Source organism: Callorhinus ursinus, unplaced genomic scaffold, assembly GCF_003265705.2.
Source record: "Callorhinus ursinus isolate GAN/ISIS: 27379988/994484 unplaced genomic scaffold, GSC_fseal_2.0 scaffold2, whole genome shotgun sequence".
Lineage (NCBI taxonomy): Eukaryota > Metazoa > Chordata > Mammalia > Carnivora > Otariidae > Callorhinus > Callorhinus ursinus.
The window spans coordinates 304,267-331,267 of record NW_027397064.1 but is presented as its reverse complement, the minus strand read 5'-3'; positions in this window follow the sequence as shown (position 1 = coordinate 331,267).

Sequence of the window (27,001 nt, the reverse complement as noted above, 5' to 3'; positions counted from 1 at the left end):
CACTCTCTCCTGTTGTGTTGGCCATTATTTAAAAACCGAGGTGAAAAGCAACAAAGGTGAGAGCAGGTGCTGACTGATGTGCGCCCCTTCGGAGCTCCGGCCTGAAGTGCCGCATGCGCAGCTGGTCTCTGAGAGCTGCTCGGTGTGGGGCGAGTATCTAGACACCATCTGTTTGCTGTGCTTTGCTTTCCTTTGCTCTCGTGGACTCACCGGGAAAAGGCTCAGTCTTTTCAGGGGCTGTCTTTCTACCTCCTCTTCTCCAGAACCCGGGAGGGCCTTTCTCCGTCCCCTCAGAGAATGACGGGCCTGCAGGGAGGCAGCAGGGTTCCCTGAGGATGCCAGGGAGGGGGCTGCGGGCACTGGGGCTTGAGTTCCCCGAGTGCCTTGCCCAGGGCCTTCAGGGGGTGGGGGTGGAGCCACACGTTGGCATCTGCCCTGGGCACTCTCTTCCCAGGCTGCCTCCCCCAAGAGGCTGATGTGTCAGGGCCAAATGCCCAGGTAGGAAGGGTCAGCCCAGGACGGCGGTGCCTGGATAGCCTGTCACCTTCTAGAGCAAGCCCCTGGGCCTGGTTCCTGCAAGAGACGGCTGTGTCACTCCCGATGCAGTAGCACGTTTCCCCTCCTTCCAGTCCCCGGGGACCATCTTTCCGCCTTCTTTTTGTGCTCCTTGTACCCTTCCGAGAGAGCTCTGAGTGCGCGCAGACAGTGTCCCCTTGGCCACCCCTCGTCACCCTAAGGAGGTGGGCCAGTTATCGCCTGGACTCCTGAAGGATCCACAGAACTGTCACTTCTCCGGTTGTGGGGCTGAGCCGGCGCCCAGCTTGGGCCCCTGCTGCCTGAGGTCTCTCCAGAGCCCTCTGCCCAGTTTCCTTAGAAACTCCATCTGCGTCCCCTTTCCTGCTTCTTGCCGCCGATCAGCGTCGAATTATCCGCCATGTCTGTCTAGTCACATAGTTACCTGGAGTTGCCCATGATTTAGGTTTAAAATTTTCTCCCTTTTGCACATCCTCTGCTTCACGTCAGTCCCTGCCCTTCTAGGCATTTGCCTTTTGATTACATGGTTCACCAAACGTCTACGGGCTGTGCGCAGGGTGTTTGCCAGTCGTCCCCGAGGACCTGAGCTGTGTTTCTTCTGCAGGAGGAGCAGGAGGGGACAGAGGGAGAGAGCAGGGGTGCAAGAAGGAGAAGGAGTGGGAGAGAGAGAGAGAGAGAGAGAGAGAGAGCGTGCACGCGCTTTCCATGTCCCTAGGGACCCTCCTCCCTGTGGGTGGACCAGTCCTGCCTGCTCTCTGGTTCAGTAGCTAGCACCTTATACACCACTGGGATTTTCTGTCTGTGTGAAGAAGCCAGAGACAAAACAGAGAACAGGAAGCTCACATCATTCTTGAGCAGAGTGGTCTTTCGCTTCCAGGTGTTTGAATTTCTGCCAAATTTTTTCTTGTGATTGAGTTCCAGTTTTAAAGCATTATGGTCTGAGAATATGCAGGGAATAATCTCAGTCTTTGGGTATTGGTTGAGACCTGATTTGCGACCCAGTATGTGGTCTATTCTGGAGAAAGTTCCATGTGCGCTCGAGAAGAATGAGTATTCTGTTGTTTGAGGGTGGAATGTTCTGTATATGCCTATGAGGTCCATCTGGTCCAGTGTGTCATTCAAAGCTCTTGTTTCTTTGTTGATTTTCTGCTTAGATGATCTGTCCATTGCTGAGAGTGGAGCAAAACCACATTGAGATACCACCTTACACCAGTTAGAATGGCAAAAATGGACAGGGCAAGAAACAACAAATGCTGGAGAGGTTGTGGAGAAAGGGGAACCCTCTTACACTGTTGGTGGGAATACAAGTTGGGACAGCCATTTTGGAAAACAGCGTGGAGGTGCCTCAAAAAATTAAAAATAAAACTACCCTATGACCCAGCAATCGCACTCCTGGGTATTTACCCCAAAGACACAGATGTAGTGAAAAGAAGGGCCATATGCACCCCAGTGTTCATAGCAGCAATGTCTACAATAGCCAAACTGTGGAAAGAGCCAAGATGCCCTTCAACAAATTAATGGATAAAGAAGATGTGGTCCGTATATACAATGGAATATTACTCAGCCATCAGAAAGGATGAATACCCAACTTTTACATCAACATGGATGGGACTGGAGGAGACTATGTTAAGTGAAATAAGTCAAGCAGAGAAAGTCAATTATCATATGCTTTCACTTATTTGTGGAACATAAGGAACAGCATGGAGGACATTAGGAGAAGGAAGGGAAAATGAAGGGGGGGAAATCGGAGGGGAGATGAACCATGAGAGACTATAGACTCTGAGAAACAAACAGGGTTTTAGAGCGGAGGGGGGAGGGGGATGGGTTAGCCCGGTGATGGGTATTTTTTTTTTTAAAGATTTTATTTATTTATTTGAGAGAGAGAAAGAGAGAGAGAGAGAGAGAAACAGCATGAGAGGGGAGAAGGTCAGAGGGAGAAGCAGGCTCCCCGCTGAGCCGGGAGCCCGATGTGGGACTCGATCCCGGGACTCCGGGATCATGACCTGAGCCGAAGGCAGTCGCCTAACCAACTGAGCCACCCAGGCGCCCCGGTGATGGGTATTAAGGAGGGCACATACTGCATGGAGCACTGGGTGTTATATGAAAACAATGGATCGTGGATCACCACATCAAAAACTAATGATGTATTGTATGGTGACTAACATAACATAATTAAATAAAATTAAAAAAAAAAAAAAGGAAGCTCACATCATCCACCATCCTGTTCCTGGGGTGCGGGCTCCCTTGGGGCTCACACCTGCTGGAGGTGCTGCTTGCAGCTGGGCTCAGTTTGCATGTTAACAAAAGCACCTGTAAACCAGATTCCAATTCTGTAAGAAGGCAAAGCTCCCTGTGCGAAGCAGAGTATGGAGAGGGTGTTTCAGAGGTCCCCAGGGGACTGAGGGGAAGGACCTCGCTGACATAAAGCATTTTAAAGAGAAGTTCTTTTTTTTTTTTTTTTAATTTGGAGCAGTTATGCTTTTTTGCCATCTCTATGTGGACTTGGAGATATGCATATATTTTTAACCTTAGTGACTGTTGTTTGGGAATTCTTCATTCATTTATTCTTTCAACAAATATTCACTGAGCACCTGTTGAATTCCAGGCAGTCTGCTGGACTCTGTGCAGACAGTGGTGAATGTGGCGTTCTGCCCCCACAGTTTGCCTAGGAAAGGAGAGGGAAACACACGGGTGTGCGTCTTCCGCCCTGAGTACAGCAAATTGCCACAGTCGTGCTGGCTTACAGAGCACGGACTTAATTATGGCACAGTCTGGAGCTCAGAGGTCTGACATGGGCGTCCCAGGGCTGACACCCTGGTGCTGGCAGAGCTGCTTCTCTCTGGAGGCTCCAGGGCTGTTTCCCGCCATTTCCAGCTTCTAGAGGCACCCGTGCTCACACAAGCGGACAGAATGTCACATGCTTAATCGGGACAGGTGCTATGAAATGATGAAATGCTGCATGCCAGAAAGCCACAGACAGGATGGCTGGAGAAGGGACACTGTGACACTTCAGTCAGGATGCAGAAGAGGCAGGTAGGCAAGGAAAAGGAAGAAAAGGCACGCAAATTGGAAAGGAGGAAATAAAACTACCTCTGTTTGCAGATGATGCGATCCCACCTATAGGAGACCTGTAAGACTCATCAGAGCACCTGCTAGAGCTAATAAATGAATCCAACAAAGTTGTAAGATACAGAGTAAAAATACAATCTGCTGTTTCTGTACACTGACAATGGACCATCTGAAAAGGCAGTAAAGAGCAACAAAAACAATAAAATGGTTAGGAATAAACTTACCTGAGAAGGTGAAACTTATACACTAAGAATTACAAAATGTTGGTGAAAGAAATTTAAAAAGACACAAATAAATGGAAACACATCTTGTGTTTGTGGACTGGAAAACGTGGTATTGTTAAAACGTGGTCTTCCAGATTCAACGCCATCCCTTTCAAAATCCCAACAGCATTTTATATGGAAATAGAAACCCATCCGAAAATTCATATGGAAGCACAAAAGACCATGAGTAGCACAGCCACCTTGAGAAAGAACAAGCTGGAGGCGTCACCCTTTCTGATTTCAAAGTATATCACAGCCTGACAGTAATTAAAACAGCGTGAACACGCCAGCATAAACACAGGCATAGAGACGGATGGGATGGAGCAGAACCCAGAAAGGCATCCTCGCACGTGTGGTCACCTGGTCCTTGACAAGGGAGCCAGGAACACACAATTGAGGAAGGACAGTCTCTTCAACCAGTGGTGTTGGGAAAGCAAGCTGGACAACCACACGTGCAAGAACGAAGTTGAACCCCTATCTCACACCATACACAAAACTCAACTCACAGTGAATTAACACTTAAACATAAGACTCGAAATGGTAAAAACCCTAGAAGAAAGCACAGGGAGAAAGCTTTGGTCATTCGTTCTGGCCGTGGTCTCCTAGATACAGTACTGAAAACAGGCCACAAAAGCAAAAATAGATAAAAGGGACTCCCATCAGACTAAAGAGCTTCTGCACAGCAAAGGGACCCATCAATAGTGTGAGAAAGCAACCTACAGAGTGGGAGAAAATATTTGCAAACCATGTATCTGATGAGGGGCTAGTATCCAAAATATATAAGGAATTCATACAACTCAATAGCAACAAACCAAATAATTAAATTTAAAAATGGGCAAAGAACTTGAATAGGCTTATTGCTAAAGGAGACATACAAATAGGCAACAGGTGCATGAAAAGATGCTCCGTATCACTGAGCATCAGGAAAATGCAAATCAAAACCACAATGAGATAACACTGCACACGTGTTAAGATGGCTTTTTTCAAACAACTGATGAAGAGTGTTGATGGGGATGAGGAACGCCTGGGACCTGGTGCCCACATGCAATGCCACGTTACTGGAATAACTGCCATGTGGGGCCAGCCCAAGTGTGTTCCAGCAGATGGGTGCAGAAGATCGTGTGGTGTGTACACGCTATGGAATGTGCCTCACCTCTCGGAAGAAAGAGAACCTGTGACACATGACAGTGCGATGACCCATGAGGACGCAGTGCTGAGTGAAATAAGCCGGTCACAGAGGCACAGATACTGTTTAGCTTTGCCTGTGTGAGGCACCTAGAGTCATGGGACTGGGGGAAGCAGAGACTGGTGGCTGCCGGGGGCGGGGGCGGGAGGGATGGGGGGCGCTCCTCAGTTACAGGTGTGAAGGTTCTGGTCCGCCAGGTGGGTGAGTCCTAGGGACTGCTGCCCAGCACGGAGCCCGAAGTTAACAGTTCTGCACTGTGCACTGGAACGTCTGTTAGGACGGCAAGCCTCACGCCGCGCGTTCTCATGGTACACACGGAAAGACAGCGTGGAGGATGAGCAGGGACCAGCGTCTTCCTCCATATGGAGGGAGCTCTGAGCCTGCCCGGAACTGGTGTTCAAGGGTGTGCGAGGGCTCTGCACTGAGACGTCAGGGAAGGAGCCCGGGTGGCTTTGCGGGCAGCCTCGAGCGTGGATCTCTTTCTGCGTATAAATGAGAATCCACTGGACAGTGTTCAACAGGAGAAGAATTGGTCCAGTTTTCGTTCTTCAGTGGCTGTGGGCGGAGAATGGATTCACAGAGAAGAAGACAGGGCACATGGGGCCTTGAAACCCTGTAGTAAGCCGTGGACTTGGCCTGGTCAACGGGACTGGGAAAAGCTTTGCAGAAGGACACATGGATGCGCAGTTAATTAGGTGGACGTGGGAGGCCAGGTGGCCATGGGGCTGGCAAAGGCAAAGATGTGTAGAAGCTTGTTGAAGGTGGGTAAGGGAAGGGCCACAGCGTTGAAATGGAGGGTGGGGAGCGTGACACAAAAGGAGCCTGGAGACTCCCCTTGGAGGCTGTGGACAGGTCAGGTGGGCTCTGGTCCCTCGTGGGAGGTGCGGTGGGAGAAGCTGACATCATGAACTTGGGATTTGAGATCACGTGGACTGCGGTGTGGAGAACAGATGCAGCGGGTAGGGGAGCTCGAGGCCGTTGCCGGTGTCAAGGGAGAGAGGATGGGGGCTTGTGTTAGGAGGTTGGCAGTGGAGATGAAGAGAAATAGAGAAATATAAGGAAAAATCAGAACTACAAGGAACATGGTCTGGTGTTGGATTAGATATGCAGTGTTGGTGTGTGTGGCGGGGGGATGACTCCTGAGACCCTGCTCTGTAGCACTGGGCAGGTGGCAGAGCCCTCCAGCCCGGCGGGGGCCCTGGCAGAGGACCACCCCCGGGAGGTGCCCAGGTCCGGGTATCGGGAGGTGGTGTGGACTCGTCTTGTGTGAGGTATCTTTGCCAACAGTCACACATGGGTATCCGACCGGTGGTGCAGTAGTTGGAGCCGGACGCAAAGGAAAAGCCTGGACTAAACGTACAAATCTGTGTGTCCCCCGCGTGTAGGTGGCGACCCAAGGCCCAGGGACGGAGGCACAGGGCGGACTCTCGAGGAGCTGCTGCACTGACCACCACATGGAGGAGCAGGAGCTTTGTCAGGGGGACGCAGGCATGGCCAGAGGGGAAGGGGACCTGGTTCGTGTGTGGCGCTGGCCGAGAAGGGAGGTGAGTGTTCCCAGAAGGAAGGCACGTGTCCCAGGGCTCAGGATGAGGGAGGAGATGAGGACGGAAGGTGTCTCTGGACAGGGATGGAGATCAGAGGAGCCGCCCTGAGGAGCGGCCTCGGGGGTAGGAAGAGGGAGGAAGCACGGGGGAGCATTCTTTCTAGAAGTTTCCTAGGGGAACAGAGAGCGCGCTCAGAGCCTGGTGGGGAGTGGGGGGCGAAAGGCGGGTTTTGCTCGGAAGCCGCAGCAAGTCGTGCATTTCCGAGGTGAGAGCCATCACGGGCCAACTGGAAGTGTGCGGTCCCCGCTTCCGGAGGCGCCCCGAGCTCTTGCTGGACAGCTCCGGCGGAAGCGAACCCCGCTGCCCTGTAACTTCTGCCACGGGGCGTGCTCTGCCTCGGTCACACGGACGTGCCTCCCTTAGCCTCCAGGACGTGGACGCCAGGTCCTCTCAACTGTTCCCTGCACTGTTTCGTCTGTCCCTTTTTCTTTTTTAAATTTTTTTCTTTGTATTTTAAATTTTCCGGTCATTTTTTTTTTTCCTGATAGAAACGTGTTCCTCCTTCAACCAGAATTTCTAGTCATGACACCATTCCCCATGTGGGGACTGCACACATGAGGTTTGATTAATTGATCTCATTTCAATCATCCTGGTTCTGAATAAACTGTTGACCTTTGGCATACTTGCGCATAAGTCATTGATAGTCACCTCAACTAGCAAATTTCCACAACAGTGAATTACATCTCCCAGAGCACCTCCCAGATAAAATTCACATCGTGTTTATGTGTGCACAAAAACTGAGCCCGGGCAAAGCCGGACGAGCCGGTCAGACCTGTTTGACGGAACGAGGGATTTCTCAAAGCTGGGGCCGCAGGTTTTGGAGCCTTAAGCCCTGCTGGCCATCACGGGGGGCTGGTGAGACTGGAGACCGTCTAGGCTAAGGCTCAGGAGCCAGAGCTGGAGTGCCGTACTGCAGTGTAACGTCCACGCGGGCTGGGAGTGGCCCCCGGGCTTCTCTAACAACCATGAGCCCCGAGGACCACTTCCCTGTAGCACTCCCATGTGGTTTCCAGAGGCTTCTGAACCTGGCAGGTGACTCTGGGAAAGCAGGGCCTCTGACACGGTGCTCACTATCTCTTTCTGGGGCCTTGGACTTGCCCCCCCGTGAGACAGATCCTAACTGCTCATGGAACATCGCTGCATTGAATATGCTCATGCACATTTCCCTACAGTAGATGAACTGTATTTTTAAAACCATCTGCTAAGAACGAACAGTGCTCCCAATGACCCCTAACCAATGTTCCAAGAATTCCTTGGATGTCCCCAGCTCTGATAATCGGGACAAACGCGGATGAGCGCCCCGTAGACCGTCCCAATGCCCTTGACGCTTCCTACTGGCATATCAAGGTCACAGATTCATTTAAAGAATCCCAAAGGGCATTTGACCTCAATTTTTATAATTTCCTCACTGAAATTCAAGAGAAACTTCCTAGCTGTTCCCCATTATCCCTTTGTTGCTCAGAAAAGTGTAGTTTAAATGGCAATTCTCTTTAGAATTTGATATCTCTTCCCAAACATTCTGGGTTTAATTGCTAACGGATTCTTAGAAAATTGAATCACTGTATTACATTGTTTACACGCGCCAGTGGCCTGGGAGGAGTCGGCAGAGTCCCCTGCAAAAGTTAACAGTGTCTGTGTATCAAGCTGTGAGTGCCTTATTAGAATATATCTTCTATCCAGGAGTTTTCTACTTTTTATTTTTTTTTTCTTGTCATGTTTATGCCCAAAAGTCCAGAATTGGATCAATGCATGTTAAAACCAAGATTTTAGTTTCTCGGTTTCTCCTTGACTGCCCCCCTCATGGCTGCTGCTCATCTTTTCCAAATGCGTCAAGGAGCATGCCAGACTATTTGAGTGAAGCTGCTGGGCTTGGTGTGGCCCGAGACCCAGCCTCCAGGTCCGTTCGTCCCGTGGGGACGCCTGGCCCTGGAGAAGCCCCTCCCTGCCTGGACCCCAGGTCCTGTCTGCAGAGAAGGGCGTGTACCTGCGGACTGTTGCCTTGCATGCTCTGGCCTTCTGCCGGATGGACTGTTACTCCCAGGAGAAAGATGCCTGCAGGGGACAGACCCCGGGGCAGGAAGAAACACAACAGAACAGATCAGGGTCCTCACTCAGATTCACAGCAGTCATGAGTCAACTGGGTCATTTCTTTTCCTGAAAACAGCTGTGATGTCGTCCCGTTCCCATCAAGACCCCCAGTGGCTATCTGCATCCATAGGTGTTATACTCTGAAGTGCGGTGTATTGGGAAAATGCTGAGGCTCTCCACCCCTCCTTGTAGTGGGACTGGCCATGAAGAGGTGGCGCCGGTGCCCATCCCCTGAATCGGGGCAGACCCTGTGGCTTGTCTGGGCCCACACAGTGCAGGGCAAGTGGGGCGTGCTGGTGTCGACCAGAGGTTCCAGAGCCTCAAAGCTTCCCTCCCCGCTCCTCATAGTTCCACTTCCACCATGAGAACCAGCTGGGTGAGCCTCCTGGAGGGTGACAGACCACCTTGTTGGGGTAGAACCCCCCAAGACAGCCCCCCACCAGCCAGAGCCCCGCCACGCTCAGTAGGAACCCGGCAGAGATGAGAGGACTGGGCCCAGAGCACAGAGCTGCCGATGCGTCGGACATGATGAATAGCTGATGTTTGCGCCACGAGGCTTGGGGATGTTCCTCACAAGGCAGTAGCTGACCGATACACCTAGTGTGACACACGGGGCTCTCCATGAGGTGGCTCTGGCTTCCGGTGTCTTCCCAGGCCAAACCTTTCCCCGTTTCTTCTTCACTGCAAGGAATAAACAAGTCATGCTCCGCAGTGCTCTGTCTGATGGCCCTGCTCTGTCATCGGGCTGCCCCCACTCTCTGAAACGCCCCCTTCCTACTCACTTTAGGACCTAGCGACGGCAGCATGCATGCAGCAGGTGCTCAGCACTTGTGGGGCTGGCGGGGCCTCTGGCAGCGGGGATGTCCGTGCCCGGTGCACCCTGGGGCTGTCCTCCATTTCTGAGTCTTCTCCACCCATCACTTCACTTCTCAGCACACCTCAGTTTCCTCTGCTGTTGCATGGGTTACCCTGCACCCACCTTGTGGTTTTATTGCAGATGCTGCTGTCAACCACCTGCACACAGGTGTCCCTCACGTCATCGTTTCTGTGCACAGTTCACACTGCGGTGCAGCCCTCACCACCAGCCACCTCTAGAACTTTCCATCTTCCTCAACGGGATCTCTGTCCCCAGGAAACACCAGCGCCCCATCCCTCCCCAGCCCCTGGCGCCCACCCTTCTGCTTTCTGTCTCCATGACTCTGATGAGTCCAGGGACCTTCTGAAGTGGATCCTACAGTATTTATCTTTTCCTATCTGCTTATTCAGTATGCACATCTTCAATGCTCATCTGTGTTCTAATATGTCAGAATTTCCTCCCGTTTGAAGGCTGAAACATCTCTCTTCTATGGACAGACCACCCTTTCTTATCCACTCATCCATCAACGGATGCTGGATTGCTTCCACGTTTTAGCCACTGTGAATAGTGCTGCCCTGAACATGGGTGTGCGAATCTCTCTTCAATACTCGGCTTTCATTTTTTTGGATATATAACCAGAAGTGGAATTTCTGGATCATATGAGAAATCTATGTTTATTTTTTTGACAGTTGTCATACTGTTTTCTGCAGCTTAAATATGTTTTTTTAAAATTGGGAGCGGGAGCACTGATTGAGTGCTCCTTGGGGAATTTTGATCAGCATGTGCAGTAAGTGTGGGCATTCCTGCATATTTTTGATGCAAAAAGAATGATCTATATTTTTCAGCTCTTGAAGAGCAAGCCCTGGCCCCTTGAGGTTATGGTGTTTGCCATCTGATATTACAGATGGAGTTGGCAGGAATCATCTCTGAACTCTTCCTTTTAGGGACGAGAAGCCCACGGAGAGGTGGTGGATTCGCGAATGGGGGTTGATGGAAAACATGGCCTTCTCTTTAGAAGACTTAACCTTTTTAAAATCAAATTAATTTTTAATAAGTAATAATTCACTTGGAACAAAATTCAGAAGAATAAAAGGGGGACCAAATGGAAACAAGCATCTTTCTCCCAGCCCCACCCTCAGCCGTCCAGAAGTCCCCCTCCCCAGAGGCGTCACGGCCTCTGTGCCCCGGGCACAGCCACGCACGCACAGTCACCAACACATCGTCTTTCTTCCTTTATTTCCTCAAATCACACAGAGGGCCCCCGATTACATGCCTGACGCCATACCCTAATGGCGTGTTTTGGAGATTTGTTTATATCAATTCATAAAGAGCTGTCACGGTCTTTGTAATAGCTCTCCATTATTTATAAATCATTTTAAAGAAAAATTATTCCTTAAACATTGTGTTTCTGATGTAAATGAGAACCAAGGTTCTAGTTGCCTGAAGCCTCAGGGAAGGAGTTGAATGGCTCAAAAGCAGTTGCTAGGAAGGCCTTTCTCAAGAAAATTGCCTTGAAATGTACTTTTTTTAAAAAAGCATTTTATTGAAATCTAATTTAATATAGAAAAGCGCACGTATTATAAGTATATAGTTCCCGAATTTTTACAGACTTAACACAGTGTGAAAGCACTGTTCATATAGAAAACGGGACATGGTCGGCACCCCAGAGGTATTTTTTTAAGCAAATGAGGTTTCTCTGTCTAGGCTTATATTTGAAAAATCCAAAATTTCCATCAAGGCATCTGGGACCCCAGAGAACCTCCTGACACACTCCTCAGGGTACTCCTGAATAAGCCCAGACAGGGGGAGGAATGGATGCCCCAGGGAGCGCCGGGTCTGCATCCCAGACTCCTCTGGACCCCTGCTCCCTCCCCCATCCCTGCAGGGTGGTGCCAGGAGCTGGTGGGGCTCACTGCAGGAGGCCTGCTGGAACAGGGTCTCCGGCCTCTCTACGGGGCGGGTGCAGACTTTCAGTCTGCTCGTACCACACCCTCCCTGTCTCCAGCCTGCCCCCAACCTGCTTGTCCTGGCCAGGGGACAGTGTTGTCCCAAGTGCTGCCCACCGGCCCTTTCCTCTGCAGACCCAGGGGAGCCCATCTGTAGCTCTTATCTCCTGGGGAAGTAGGGACTGCGGATTCCCCAGAGATTGCTGAAGAAACATCAAAGTGCACTTTGTGGTCTGGTCGACATCTGGCTGGGCAGCCGTCAGCTAGAAGTTGCAAAACAGACTGGGGGCTTGGCTGGGAATGGCCTGGAGGCTCTGTGCATGCCCAAGCCCTACTCCGGAGCAGAAATGCTGACTTAGGGCTGCCAAGCTGGGGGTGGGGGAGAGGCCCTGCGGCTCTCACCGCTGGGTGCAGACTTCAGTGTGTGTTGGGGGTGGGGGTCCCCGGGATGGGCCGCTCAGACAAATGGTGGGAGGTGGGGGTATGGTGCAGACCTCAATGTCAGAGCCACAAGCAGGAGGGAGGGTGCTGGGGTCCAGCCCCGAGCACCAGGTTGTGGGGCACAGGACAGATGTTTGGTGGGCACCCTTGCCCTCTCGGAGGCCTCTGGCCAGCCCTTCCCAAGCTCCTCATGGGGGGAGACCAAGAAGAGCACAGTGACTCTTGGCGGGGACTCTCCCTCAGCTCCCTTCGGAGAGCCCACAATGATGGGGGAGAAACGTCCAGGGGGGATGAGGCCCCAGGGAACGTGGTGTGGACGGCAAAGCTGGGAGTGCCTGGGAGAGTCATGGCCGGGAGACGGGTGACGACCGGCCCTCTGATGGTCTCGGGCGGGGAGGGTGAGCTGAGTGCCCTCAAAGGGCTGTGCGGTCAGCCAACAGTGTGCACACATTGCTGCTGTCCCTGTGTGTGACCCCCAGTGTTGGGGGGCATTCTGCAGTCAGCACAGAGACCCCCAGGAGGATGGTGTGCTGGCTGACAGCGTGGTCCATGAGGAATGGTCCCCGCTGGAGTCCTACTGGCGCCCGGCATCGTCCAGCTCCACTACCAGAGAAGCAGAGCCCCTCGGACGTCCCCAGTTTGTGCGGCCTGGCGAGCATAGGTCCAGTACCCCTGCACCTCTCTGCAGACCCTCCCGCCTTCCTGGTGGTTTCCACCAAGTGGCTCCCATTACACTTCTGAGTCCGAGCGCAGCCCAGAGCGGGCCTCTCCATTCTTTGGAAGGATGCAGCTGCAGAGCGGGTGTGGGCACGGGTTTGGGTGCTCACACTGTGGAGTCCACGTCCTCCCCCGAGGTCCCACTCACGTCCCCAGCGGCACGGAGGGGCCTGCAATCACAGATGGAGGGGTGGAGAATTTAGCCTGCCGCTCGATCACGTGCTCAGCGAGGGGAAACTGGCCCCAGGGCCATGTCCCCGTCCCCAGGACGCCTCTCCCCACCCAGGAGAACTGTGTTAGCGCCCCCCCACCATCTCTGTGACCTGAGGCCAGAAGGCACAGGGGAGAGAGCTTTGCTGGGTGAGGATGTGCACCTTCAGCCTCAGCACATGTTGATGGTTTGCAAGGTTTCTGTCAATGAGGCTTGGTCCGCCGCGGCCCAGGCAAGGGGCTTTGAGCTGCGGCCGTGCCATGCTTTGACTTTGATGACCTTGATGACCTTGATGACTGCAAGTTCATCCCCAGGTGAGCGACAGCCCGGGGAGGCTGGGCACAGGCATCAGGCATTAGCCATCGATGTGCCTGCCTCTGTGGGGGGGTGGCCAGCTGTGCTGGCCTCGGAAGAAGGCCTGCAAGGTGCCTCTGAAAGCCGTGCCAGCCTCCACAGTCCTGCAGCCTCCCTGACCCAAAGGGGCCTCCTTTCCAGGGAGATGTGGTTACGGCAAAGCTTCGGTTGCAGGGAAGGGAGGCTTCCCGGGCCTCTGAGCCCTTCCTTATGTGGAGGAAGGACTACTTGCTGCTTTTACTCAACGTTTCCCTTTTAGGTCTGCGGGCAGAGGTTTTGAGCCGCGAGGCAGCCGGGGTCCATGAGGGCGCACACAGGTGGCCCACACCAGGGCCGCTGAGGCCGTGCGGGGCCGGCTGCCCAGAATGAAACTTCTGTCCCCAAGGCCTGCAGGGAATGGCGGAGAGAGTGACCTTCGAGGCCTGTGGTTTGTCCGTCGGCTGCGGAGAACTGCCAGATAGAAGGTTGCATTTCACTCTGGACTTGTTAGCGGCATAAGCTCTGCGCGAGTCCACAGACCGTAGAGGTGTGCAGAGCGGCTTCATCTGTGGAAGGGCTGGGCTCTCAGGAGCACACAGACAGGGTCAGGACCCTGGCCGTAGTGGGGCGCGGGCGCCTTCACTGCTGCCTGCAACGTTCTAGAAAGTCTGCTACTGGGCAGTCAGATCTTGGGCAATGCAAAATACTTCATAAACATGGTAGGGATCACAATCAAGTCAATGAGTCTAAAGACAGGAGAAGAAGCAAACAGCAAGATGAGACAGGAAGCGTGGGCGACAGGACAGCAGGAACGGAGGGTGCCCTGGGGCACGTGTCCACGCAGGAGCCCCGCGTGGAGCCCCTGAGAGACAGGCCTCTGGGGGGAGGCCTGTGGGTCCCCACAGATCTGTGCGCATCACCGCATCCCAGGACATCGTGCGCAGAGACATGACCTAAAGTGAGCTGGAGTCTGCAGAGAAGAAAAGAAAGCAAACAGAAAACCTAGTAATTTTTATGGGCAAAGGGCTGGAGAGATTGGCATGATCAGAGACAGAATATAAAATAACTGTGTATCCAATGCCTTAAAATAAAACATAACTAAAGAAAGAGAAAGCAATAGAGGCAATCAGAGGCCATCAGGTAGGTTTGAGAAAGAACCAGATGGAACACTGCCCGCGGCCACGGGTCCCGGGACCCGTTCCAGGCCCGATTCTGCCTCTGGGGCCCAGGACGGGGTCTTCTCTGTGCCCTGGGAACTGGGCATCTGGGGAGCCCCCGCAGTGGGTGTGTTGGTCCTGTGCTGTGGGACACGCCGGCCGGGCCCACTGCCACCTCCACCTTCCCATGTCAGGGTCGAGGTCCGGGGCGTGGCTTCTCCCGGATCCCAGTTTCTCGGAACCATCTGGCTCCCGTGGAAGCAAGTGTGTGGTGGGTGTGCTCGGGGCACCCTGCCCTTGGGAGCAGTCACTGCTGGACGCCCGTCGGCTCGGCCTCGGCACCGGTGGCCCCACCTAACCTGCTGTCGGGGCTGGTGACACCAGGAGCACTTCTTCCACCTTACAAGGACCCGGGCATCGCGAGGACTGCAGAAGGACACGCGGGTCCTTTCTGCGGTTGCCCTGGCGACCGGGGACTCAGGGTCTGCACCATGGAGGAAAGGGTGGGCTCAAGTTGGTCCTGGATGGTTTGGGTGGTGCCGTCCGACCCCGCCGAGCAGGCGGCTGATGTCCTTTCATGGCCTTCTTTGCTGTCTGCCAGTCTCACGGGACGACAGCTCTGGGAAGTCATTCGTGGACATCTGAGGGGGTCTCCAGGTCTCTGTGGGTTCCCACTGCCTTCCCCTGCCAGTCCCTCCGCCCCCGCCCCCGAGGGCACAGCTTCTAGGACTCTTGTCTGGGGAAATGGCCCGCTGTCCAGGAGCTTTGAGACCCCCTCGCGACCACACAGCGAGAGCAGGTGCGGGGCCCCCAGCAAGGGCTGTGGTGTAGGGAGGGGAAGAGATAAGGTAGGTATCCGGGAAGGGGTCGCGGGCAGGCAAGCCCCAGGAGGGACCTTGGTTGGTCCTCTGCGGGGGGTCCAAGCAGCAGAAGTAAGTACCTGCTTGTTGTCTGAGCAGCAGACTCCGGGGTTCCCGGTGGGACCGCAGTCAGGCATTGGGGCTGGGCCAGGGTGGGTGAGAAGGGGGTTTGGAGGAGGTGGGGGGCTGGGGGTCCCGTAGACTGGACAGGACTCTGTCTGATAAGTGGGTCTGTATGGGTCAAGAAGTGGAAGTCAATGGCAGGGTCAGAGCAGATTTAGGGGCAGGCAGAAGAGAAGGAGCCAGTGAAGAAAGGTCTAGAAGGGCCAGTCTGGGTGGGGTGAGGGGGCAGGAGAGCGAGTCTTCCCTCTCTCCCCGGCCCCCAGGGTCTTCATGTCAGCTGCCGCAGAAGGAGAGCGTGGGGAGCTGGGGGCACGCAGGACCCCAGATGCTGGTGCTCAGCAGGTGGGGCTGACGTTGTAGAACCTTCATGACCCCCAGGACCACAGAGGGAGAATCTCCTCCGCCGGCTGCCTTTTCTAGCATTTTCTCTGCTGCTCAGCCATGAGCCCCGGCCACCACCTCTGCCTCATTCCCTCTGTTTTATACCCCTTTTTGACCCACACCCACTACTTTCTTGTAAAATTTTCTGTTTCTTTTCATAAGAAGAAACTTAACATTCATTTAGCTTCTTCATAACATTTCGGGAACTGACCCGATGCTCTCCACGTCCTATAATTAGGTCCTGGGCAGTTTTAGAAAAGAAACAACCACTTTTCTCTAAACACCTTACAGAATTTCCTGGGAAAATGTGACCGTGTTTCTTTGGGAAGCCAGAGTACCCGCCCCCACACGAGAGTCGGTATGGGGTGGGGGGCCTTCCCACGTCACTTCTCCCTGCCCTTGCTGTGACAGGGGAATCCCAGCCTGCTGGGCCCCAGGGGTGCCCGGGCTCAGATGTGGAGTGTGGGCTTGCTCACAGCTGGGGGGCTCCTGGGGCACTCAAAGCGAGCAGGTGGGAAGCCCCCTGGGGGAGGGTCGGGGTGGTACCGTTTTGCATCCTCCTGTTTTGCCCCATCTCTGCATCTCCTCCAGACAGGGAACATTAAGCCACTGAAGTGGGACACCCCCCCATCCTGGTGTTTCTGGCTGCTCTGTCTCCCGGGGTGTAGCCGGCTTCTAGCCAGGCAGGAGGAGACCCCTCGTTCTGCAGTTGATGCCACAGTGCCCGCGTGCAGCCCCAGGCTCAGTGCTGAGAGGGCCCTACAAACCACCATCTGAGGGGCCGGGCCCCCACGTCCCACCCACTGAAGCTTCCTTTCAGCTGCATGGGCATAACTCCCCCTGGCCGCCGGGCAGCCCCGTCATCAGATCTCCCCCAGCTCCTCACGAGTGGTGAGGGTCTGATTGTCTCACAAAGGTCAGCCTCTGGAGCCTGAGGCAGACGGCTCCCGGGCCGGGACCGGGACTGGGGCCCCAGAGGTCTCATGGTCTCCAGCCAGCCGAGGCCTCCTCTGGAGCTTCAGTGGCCCAGCTCCCAGCCTTGCAGAGCCGCCTCTGGCTGGAGGCTGGCAGCCCCAGGCCATGCCGAGCGGGGACTGCTTGCCTTCGTGGGGACTGGACGTGTCTTGGTTTTGGGGGGTCTGGCCCTGAGCTCGAGGAAGGCTGTGTGAGGGGCTCCATTTGGCTCTGGTGTGAGCTAGCTTTAGACTGTGGGGTCCTCCACACCGTGACGGCAATGGGTAGCTGCAGAAGAGTAGCCTGTCATTCCGCTCCCTGGGAGAGGCTCAGGCTGAGGACACCTGCAGAAAGCCACACGGGTCACCCTTGTACCAGTGGGGAGTGTGCGTGGCCGCAGGCAACGGAAAACTTAGGGTCAGAGGCGTGAACAAGCAGAGGCTTCTTTCCACCTACCACCAAGCCCAGAGGGGTGGCTGCTAGTGTGGTTCAGCACCTCAGGGCAGAAAGAAGGAACGGGCAGGAAGGGCAGCATCAGCAGGGTGAGAGGGCAAGAGCCAACCGGGTCTCCAGCAGACTTCTGCTCCCATGTCACTGGCCAAAGCTTTGCCACAACGCCAACCCCGCTCTGAGGGAGTGGTGCAGGCTGGGCATGGGCGTGCAGCTGGGCATTCTGCCTCCTGAATACAATCAGGTCCAAGAGGCAAGCACGAGGGTCAGTGGGGGTATTGGGCAGGGGACTGATTGTGTCTGCCCCATGTCTGATCCCTCGGAACGTGCTGTAGCATATTTTGTCTCTCATGGTTCTATGACAATGGCAATGTGGAATCATGGCCTTTTTGGCAAACGAGGAAGCTGGGACTCAGGGAGGCAAAGCTCCTGGACCAGGCCCACCCAAGGGGAGGATGGGAGGTTGGGTCCAGTTGGTCTGAATCTGTTCTGTGTTCTCCTAAGCACCCCCTGCTCTTCTCCATGCCACTGCATGGTGACGTACGGCAGATACAACACACATACACACGAGCACATGCCGAAACACATACACACACACGTAGGCATACAGATTGTGCATGTGTACGCACACACATGCATACACGCAGAGTGCACACGTGAAGACACACATGCACACATGTATGCATACACACATAAGTATACACGTGCACACATTAGCATATGCATGCACACATACACACGTGCGGGCATACAGATTGTGCATGAGTATGCACACTCACGCGCATACACACGGAGTGCACATGTGAAGACACACATGCACACATGTATGCACACACATACACACAAGTATACACGTGCACATATTAGCATATGCATGCACACATACACACGTGCAGGCATAGAGATCGTGCATGTGTATGCACATGCATACACACGGAGTGCACACGTAAAGACACACATGCACACGTATGCACACACATACACACAAGTATACACGCGCACACATTAGCATATGCATGCACACATACACACGTGCGGGCATAGAGATCGTGCATGTGTATGCACACGCACACACACACACACGGAGTGCACACGTGAAGACACACATGCACACATGTATGCACACACATACACATAAGTATACACGTGCACACATTAGCATATGCATGCCTGCATACACATGTGCGGGCATATAGATCGTGCATGTGTATGCGCACGCACATGCATACACACAGAGTCACCTGCAAAGACACACATGTGCACACATATGCACACATTCATACACACATACACTTGTATACACACATTAGCATATTTATGTATACAATACATGCATGCGCACGTGTGCACACACACATGCGTGCACACGCACACACGTACCCCTCGTTTGAGCCAAGCTCTTTCTGGCCTCATACCTTCACACAGGTTGTTGCGTCTGCTCTGAGAGCTGCCTTCCCCTCCCCCCAGCACACCTTGACAGCCAGGTGATTTCCCTCTTATGGCTATATGTCTGTGTTTTGTTTATAGCAGTTATCAGAGAGTGGTTGCTTATTTATGGATTTATTTGTTTATTCCTATTCATGCTACCCGAAGACAGGGACCACACCGTTACATATGAAGAGACATCAGCCACAGAGCAGGTGCTGAGGGTCAAGGCCGAGTGGTCTGGAGGCCCGGTTACACGGAGGATGCTGCAGACGGCCTTAGGCAGTGAATCCCACGTCTGCCACTTACTCACTACAGTGTAGTAAATGTGCTCCCCACACCCTAGCTCACAGGTTGGACTCCTTAGGCCTGCTGAGATGGTATTAGGAGGGCCGTCTTTGGGAGGCTTGCAGGTCACGAAGGTGCAGCCCCCAGGTGGGATTAGAGCCCTTTTAAGACAGACAGCACGGAGCTCCCAGCCCCTCCCATGTGAGGACACAGGGAAGTGGGACGTCGCCAGACATGGCCTTTGCCAAGACCTTGACCTTGGACTTCAGTCTCCAGGACCTTGAGAAATCAGTGTCTGTTATTTAAACCCCTAGTCAGGGCTACAGAACAGACTAAGACATTCGCTATGTGACCTTGATCTCTCTTCTGCCTCTCTTCATCTGAACAATGGAAATTCATTTACTCATCAACAAGTATTTACTGAGCACCTGTCATGTATAAGGCACCGAGTGCTGGGCATGGAAGGGAGCCGCTTGAAACCTGGCTTTTGGGAGCCTTTTGCACTGGAGGTGGGAGCCAAGCAAGGCAGGTGGTGGTCACTTCCTTAAGAGAGAGACCAAGCGGGGGACAGTGAGTGGCCATCGGGGAAGACCTCCCTGGTCAGGGGCTGCCTCTCCCGAGATCTGGGGGGAAGAAGGGACACCGCTGTGCGGGGACTTGGGTGCTCTGGGAAGATGTTCCATGCAGAGGCCCTGAGGCAGGAGACTGGGAACGGCAAGGGGGCCGGCGTGCGGGGGTTGTAGGGCCATGGGTCACGCATGGCTTTGTGGGAATTTGCTCTGAGTGGGGAGGGAAATCACTGAGTGGAGGGTGACACGGTCCAGCTGATGTTTAAAACAGTCTCTCTGGCTGGGGTGCGAGTGGACTTGCAGGCAAAGATGAAAGCAGGGAGGTGAGGAGGCCAAGGGTCCTGTGTGGACCAGCGAGAGCGCCCCGAGCCTGGGTGTGTTTTGAAGGAAGACGCCCCTCGGGCCAGCCAGTGGGCCGTGGGGTCGGGAAGGTGAGGTCAGGTTGGTGCGGAGGGCGCTGTGAGCACGGGGATGGCGATGGGGGGATCACCCAGGGTAACCACACCTTGTCCTATGGCTGTCAACCGGGGTCAAAGGGGTTGACCCAGGGATGCCCCGCGCCTAATAAGCATTCAAACGCACAAACACAAGCATCGGGCTGATTCGTGGGGGACTTTTAGCTCACTAGAGCAGACTCTCGGCAGCTGCTGGGACGGGGCGCCCAGCTCAGGACCCAGGGCTCGGGGGAGCCACGTGCAGGAAGAGGCTGTCCCACCGCTCCTTCCGGAGCTGCCCCAGAGGTGGTCGAGCCACTGTCGGGGAGCTTGGGGGAGCCCTGCAGCTGTCCCCTGGCTGTGTCAGCCGCTGGGGCTCCCACAGTGAGCACGGGACGGGTGGGGTGCAGTCCATCAGCCCATTAGCCAAACCTGCGCCCGCAGGCGGTGGGGGTGGGGGGAGCAGGTGTGCACAGGGCTCCAAGGGCAGGGTGGCCGGCCTGGATCTGGGCAGGGGCAAAGCAGCTCATCCACGGAAGGCTCCTGCAAAAAGGGGTGACATGAGACCAAGGTCAGCGGGGGTCGGACTGAATTGTGCGGGGAGCCGTGACAGGGCGCGGGGCGGGGGCGCTCCAGGAGGGCTGGGGGCTCGGTGGCAGCTTAGAGGGCAAGCCAGGGGGAGGGGAGGTGCGTCTGTTGGCAGAGGGGGCGCCCAGTTCTGGCAGGTGTGGTGTACCCCCAGGGAGGCGTGTGCTCCTGTGCATGTGAGGGCCACACCCGCAGGGTCTGCGTGGCTGGACGCAGGCCGGGGCCACCCGACGTCGCCCTGGACACACAGCAGGAGGGCGAGAGTGGACAGGGGAGGTGAGTCAGGAGCTCACTTCAGAAGCCCAGGAGGACGGGGGCTGCTCAGGCTGCGGTGGTGGCAGGGGGCGGATTTGGGGGCGTTGGCAGAAGTGGCAGTGTCTGACGCCGGGCTGGGCGGGCTGAGCTCTGGGTCACAGGACCGGCTTGCCCACGCAGCCAGCAAACCTGCCAACATAGACGTCAGGGCACCGGGGACTCGGCTGCCCTCCTGCCTCAAGGTCGAAGAGCGTCAACCAGCAACAGGTGCATCGTGGTGAGAATGAAGGCACCTCTGCTTTCTTTACCGGAGGCCACCGCGCCTGGTGGGCTGCGCTGCAGCAGGGCACCGTGCTGGACGGCTGGCCAGGGCTGCCTGCCTTCAGCTGTCTTGAGCAGCGATGGTGCCCTTTCCCCCCCGACTCTGACCGCCCCCCTGAACGGGAGGCTGGGTCTCATCCGACATGGAGTAAAGGCGTCGGACCAGGCGCATGGCAAGCTCACAGGGGCGTGTCTGGGTGTGGAGCATGGACCCTCGGACCAGGGCTCGTGGGCTAGCATGTTTGAGGTACAGTTTGCAATTTTAGTGAATACGTACTTATAAACCAGTATACAGATGATGAGCCTCGATTGGCCTGGGTTCTCTTCTGTGCACTGAGCACACTGAGTGTCCCTGGCATCTTAGCCCTGTCCCTCATGAGGGAGGAAGCCTTCCCTGTGTTTCCTGCTCAGCTGGAAGGATGACGGGTTTGGCCCACATGAGCAAGAGCCGCACTCCCCCGCCAGCAAGCCAGCACTCACAGAGCTTCTCTGGCTGGGCTTCCGGCTGAGGCAGAGGCTCAGGGTGGGATCCTTGTCTCCAGGGAGGCCCTGCCTGGCTGCTGAGCTGGGCCAGACCCGCATGAATGGCCTAACCACAAATTCCCCTCCTCGTCTGTCCTGTGGGTAAGGTTCCCGAGTGGGCAGTCCTCCTTGTCAAGGACTGCTTGCCCCAAGGAGAGCCGCCCGTTCCCTGCCGGCCCCCGGCATCATTCACCCAAGCCAAACCCATCTTCCTGTGGGAACCAGGGATGCCCCACCCTCTTATCACCACAAAGCCTACCTCCCACCACGCCTGGCTGTTCACTCCATTCCCGAGGGCAGCCCGTGTGGCCCATGGCGTGCGGGGTGCCCCTCCCCGGGCTGTGAGTACGGATGACTGATCACCTGCCCAGGGTTGGGTGCGGTGAGCTTGGCCGTCCCCATAAGCAGGGCAGGACCCCCCCCCCACTGCCAACGGGGGGAAGAGGAGGTGATGAAGCAGGTGCGCTGATGGGGCTTTGCTAATCCTGGTGCCGGGACTGAGCTGTGGACCACGCACGCTATGGTGCATCTCTCAGGGTCACACAGTAAGTGGGTAAGTAGGGTTCGTGCCCACTGCAAGGATGAACATGTTTCCTAACTACTGTCAACTATTCTCAAGGAAGCTCAGGCAGCAAATAAGCAGCAGACGCAGGAGCAGAACTCGGGTCTGGACACACCTCAGCACCTGCAGCAGGATGCTGATCACGAGGTTGACACAGTCTCATTTCCTGTACGTGAGGAGAGGCCCAGGGCCTGTGAGCAAAAGCAGCGGCTTGGGGAGCGGTTTCCTGCCTCCTGCCCTGTGTTCTAGCCCAACCCGGCGGCTTATGTAATAGTGTTTCTGTGTTGTAAATTGAACTGTGCAACAACATGTATAAAATTAGGAAACTTGAGGTCTTGACGAGAAAACTCTGCAATAAACCCTGGGCGTGGGGAGAGCTCAGGATTGCACCAGGCAGTTGCTTGCTCAGCCAGAGGATGAGTCCAGCACCCCTGCTGCCGATCCACGTGACGTGGGTGATGCGCCAGCGAATCGAGGCCTCCTGCAGACCACGGGTGAGCCTGCGTCTCCCTCCTGTGTCTCCTGATAGGAGCTCCTCAGCCGCCGCCAGTTGCCTGGCCTCCTCTTATTATTCTGGAAACCAAGGGACCCCAGGAGCCCTGGAGATTGTCCTGAGGAGGATCCAGATGTCTTAGAGCACCCTTGCTGAGAATCTGCTGAGAAAAGGCACAATTCAGTCGATACAGGTCTTTTCAGGGGCTTTGACCAGAAGGTGCAAGAGGATTTGCCAAGACTGGTCTATGTTCTCCCCATAGAGCTCCCCACAGGACAACTTTGCCAGACACCTGCCCGGTCCTCCTGCGTCAAGCCAAGTACTCCCAAATCACTGGGCCTCCGAGACTTTGCTTTGGCCTCTCTCTGTTTCAAATACTCTCCCCCTTCACTGCTCGCTCCTCCGCCCGGTCAGAGGCTATGGTCCCCGAGGTGGGGTCTGGGGCCTGCCCCACCCATAGCATGCCACGTGGTTCATTGTGATGCTTTGTCTTCCCAATGGGCTGTGCCTTTCCCAGGAGGACACAGGGCTGGGATCTGGGGCCGATGCTCACCCCCTCACTCACTCAGCCCTGTAGTCATCCAGCAGATGAACGATCGAGGGGTGGGATCTGTGAGTACTGAGAGTGTCTCTTTCCCGGCCGTGAGTCCTTCCACTTGGCCTCCCAACTCCCGGGGTGCCCCGTCACTGCCCGAATTGACCCGTTTCAGTGTGAGAGAGCCCTGCAGTTTGGAAAAGCCTCTTGCTCAAGAGGCGGACAGACGTGTCTGTCTTGGAGCCGTGTTTGTTCAGCAGCACTTGGCCAGGGGTGACGAAGACCACCTCCACCGTGGGCACCCGCTCCCCTCCCACATGGCTCTGCACACCTCCCGAGCCTGGTGGGGGATGCCCGTGTGCAGCCATGTGAAGCTCTCCGCCGCTGGAAGACAAGGAGATCGAATGACACCTCCGCCGAGGAGTACCTATCGCTCTTCCCCTGGGGTTTCCGCCGCTAAGTTTTGCTGGAAAGCACCAGCAGCATCACCGCTTTGTTGGTGATTTAAAACGCAGACTCTGTCGTTTGAAGGAAAGTTCATGGCTGAGGGTACACACTGGATGGTTCTGGCAGGTGGGCTGCTGGGTCGGGCGGCCCCTCCCGCTGCCGGCGGCACGGTCCTGAAGCTGCTCTGGGTGGGGTCCGCAGAGAGAAAGAGGAGGTGCTGGGGGTCCAGCTCCAGCTCCATGGGCTCACTGACCTGCTGCCCAAAATGGTCAAGTCCCAAAGGAAGGTGCATCTCGAGTTGGGCCAGGACTTCCAGATGAGGGTTAAGAGCATCTTGCTGGCTGCCCCAGCTTAGCAACCCGTCCCTGCTTCTGGGGAGGAGGGGTTCAGGGATGCAGTGAGGGGCTCCCGAGCCCCTCTGGCTCAGGCCTTAGGTCCCCCCTCATTCTGCCCAGCATCTGAGGGGTCAGCTGGCTCTTCCTGCACACAGGCTGCTCTTTCAAAAAGCAAAGTGCCAGGACATCTGGGGGGCTCAGTCTTGAGGCTCTCTCCGTAGGGAAATGGGATGCTGGCCTCACCCCTTGCCCCTTGTTGCTGGACGGATGCCAGCTTCTATTCCTATGCTGGGATTTCTCCAGTCGCTCCAAACCTTCGGGACCTGCCCCAGCCAGCAGGATGCCCTCAGGTGGATGACCCAGACATCCCGCCGGGAGGGAGGGCCCCAGACCCTCGCCGCCAGCTCTCTGCTCTCCTTCTGCTCCTTCCGCCCCGGCTCTGCGTCCTGGCTCTTTGTGTCCGTGACCTTGGGGCAGATGCTGGGCGTGCTGGGCGTCCTGCCCCGTGCCATGGTGGTGAGAGCACATATCTCAGGGTCTTGAAAGGCAAGGTTGGTAAAGCCAGCCCCTGCCTCCCTTCCTGGCCCCGTCCCAGGTCCTGAGACCCTCCTTTGCACACACACACACACACACACACACACACACACGCCCTTGAGCGGGAGCCAGCGTGCTCCGTGGCCAATGGATGGCTGTCGTCTCTTAACGAGGCGTTTCTGTGTCTGCGTAATGCAGCCTCCTCAGGTGGCACCGAAAGAAGCTGTTACACAGACTCACTCACTCATTCCTTCCTTCCTTCATCCTGAAGTATTTGTGGAACACCTACCCCGTCCCCAGTCGTACTCCAGGCCCTGGGAGACAGCAGCAAACCATGCGGCTAAAATTCACGCCAGACACTAAACAAACGGCCAATAGGTATAGCTCAGGTCACGAAAAGCATCCTCAAGGGAGGAAAGCAAGACGCGGCTTTGGAGGACGATGTGCACAGCTCTCGTTCAGGCGGCAGCATCGCGGCAGACCTCGCCGAGAGGGGAAGCGATAGCGTGAACCACCCAGACGTCTGGGCAGATCAGTCTGGGCCTAGGACACGGCACATGCCAAGGCCCTGTGGCAGCCACATGCTTGTCTGGCAAGGTCCACAGAACCGGATGAAGGGCAGCCTGGCTGTGGAGGAGGGACCTCCAGGAGGAGTGAGGAGAGGGAATGGAGACTTTGGAGCCAGGGCCGGGCCACAGGACCCAGGAGCCTTAGAGAATGGTAGGGCTCTTACTCCACGTGGAAGGACGGACTATGAAGAGAGCACACTTGATCAGACTCCTGTTCCGCAGTCACCCCTCTGGCCACCACGGGCAGGACGGACAGTTGCGGCCAGGACCTCCTCCCTCGTCTCTGCATTCTTCTCACATTAGACATGCCAGAGACCTCATAGAAATAAGCTAGTCTGTCTGTGCAAATCGGGTCTTTAAAGCATTGGGACCAAATTGGCCTCCTCATCTTTCAGGGCACTAGGAGATCTGTCCAGACATGAGTTTTGCCTTCGGTGGCTAACTGCACGTCAGGGGTCCTCACGGATGCTGGTGATCTGCTTCCTATGCTCACAAAGGGGTTACTCTCAGAGTTAGCTTTACAGCTCAAGCTGCAACAGCCGCACCAGGCCCAACTGCTACAAAACACAGCATTTATACTATTCCGCCAAACACCATCCAGTTCACAGGTTTGCTTCTCTGTTTTTTGCTTTTCCTAAAGCAAGACTGTGTTGATGAAGGAAGCGGTGTGTTGGTCTCCACCCTGGTGTAAGCTCCTTAAATTAAGTGCCTGCTCCCCATTTGTCCACAACGCGATCCTTCCTGGTTTTGTGCAGTTTAGAGCTGGTGGTGTTTGCTGGAAAGGAGTCGAACAAATTTCTTTCTTCGTGTCACATTCGAATCACATACATGCTTGAAGCACTGCCCTGTTTTGCAATATCTGTGTTTTTGTAAAATGTTAGTGGAAAACGACTTTGTGGGCTTTATATGTGCTACGGATTGGGCTTCCATGTCACAAGCCAGTTCCGGAACACATCGAGCTCTGGTGTCCCTGGAAGGGGTACCTGCTACCTTCTTGCCCACAGACTCTGCCACCATTCCTGGCATCCGTGATGCGGTCTTTGGCCAGCACCGCAGTGAGCAGCCCTTATGCGCGGCTCCACGAGAAACTCACGACGCACTCGGGTCCGTGTAAAATACTGAGCATCTGCTTCTGTCTGCTTTTTAATGTAGTACTTACTCTTTCAAAGAATACATTTTGCTTTGAGTTTCTTTACATCTTGTATGGAGACCCCATTTAAGTTTTGACAGTTTCATTGCCTCTTTAGCTCCTGCTAGAGGTGTCCACAGATCACGTACGCAGCATCCGCCCTTCACGGTCGGCGTGGCTGTGTCACGGAGCTCCGCGGCAGGGTCAGAGCTCCGGGGAGACGGCCCCACGCCCTCCCAGGTCACTCCTGGGCCCACACTTGGCTCGCTGTCATTCAGTCCACCACTTCTGCTGCATTGCAGAAGAGTGTACCCTTTTGCAATCGCTGTGGCAGGGCTAAAAATAATACAGACTTTACTTCCCTAATGTAGCTTTATGAATAATGGTAAGGTATAAGTTTTAAAAAAGGCCTAATTAAAACTTAAAGCAATTGTTAAAGGAACAGATTACAACAATAGTTACATACTCGCATGTTCTCAGATTTTTATACACTTTCAAGTACCATTGGTGAACTAACTTGAAATACTACGTGTTGCGTTGTGGTCACTGTATGTGTGGCAGCCACAGAGTGCCCTGCAGGGGACCCAGTATGCAAGGTCAGCCACACCCTGATGGCCTCTACCTGGTCAGTGAGGGGTCCAACCAGCACAGGCTTGCATGTGGTGGGGGTGTTTGGACAGAACTAGTAGAACAGTGTGTGGGGGGTGGTCAAGGAGTGTGGGGGATGTTCTAGGGGTATGGGGGGGTGGTTCGGGGTGGGGGGAGGGTGGTGCAGGGGTGTGGGGGAGGGTGGTGCAGGGATAGGGGGAGGGGGGTGCAGGG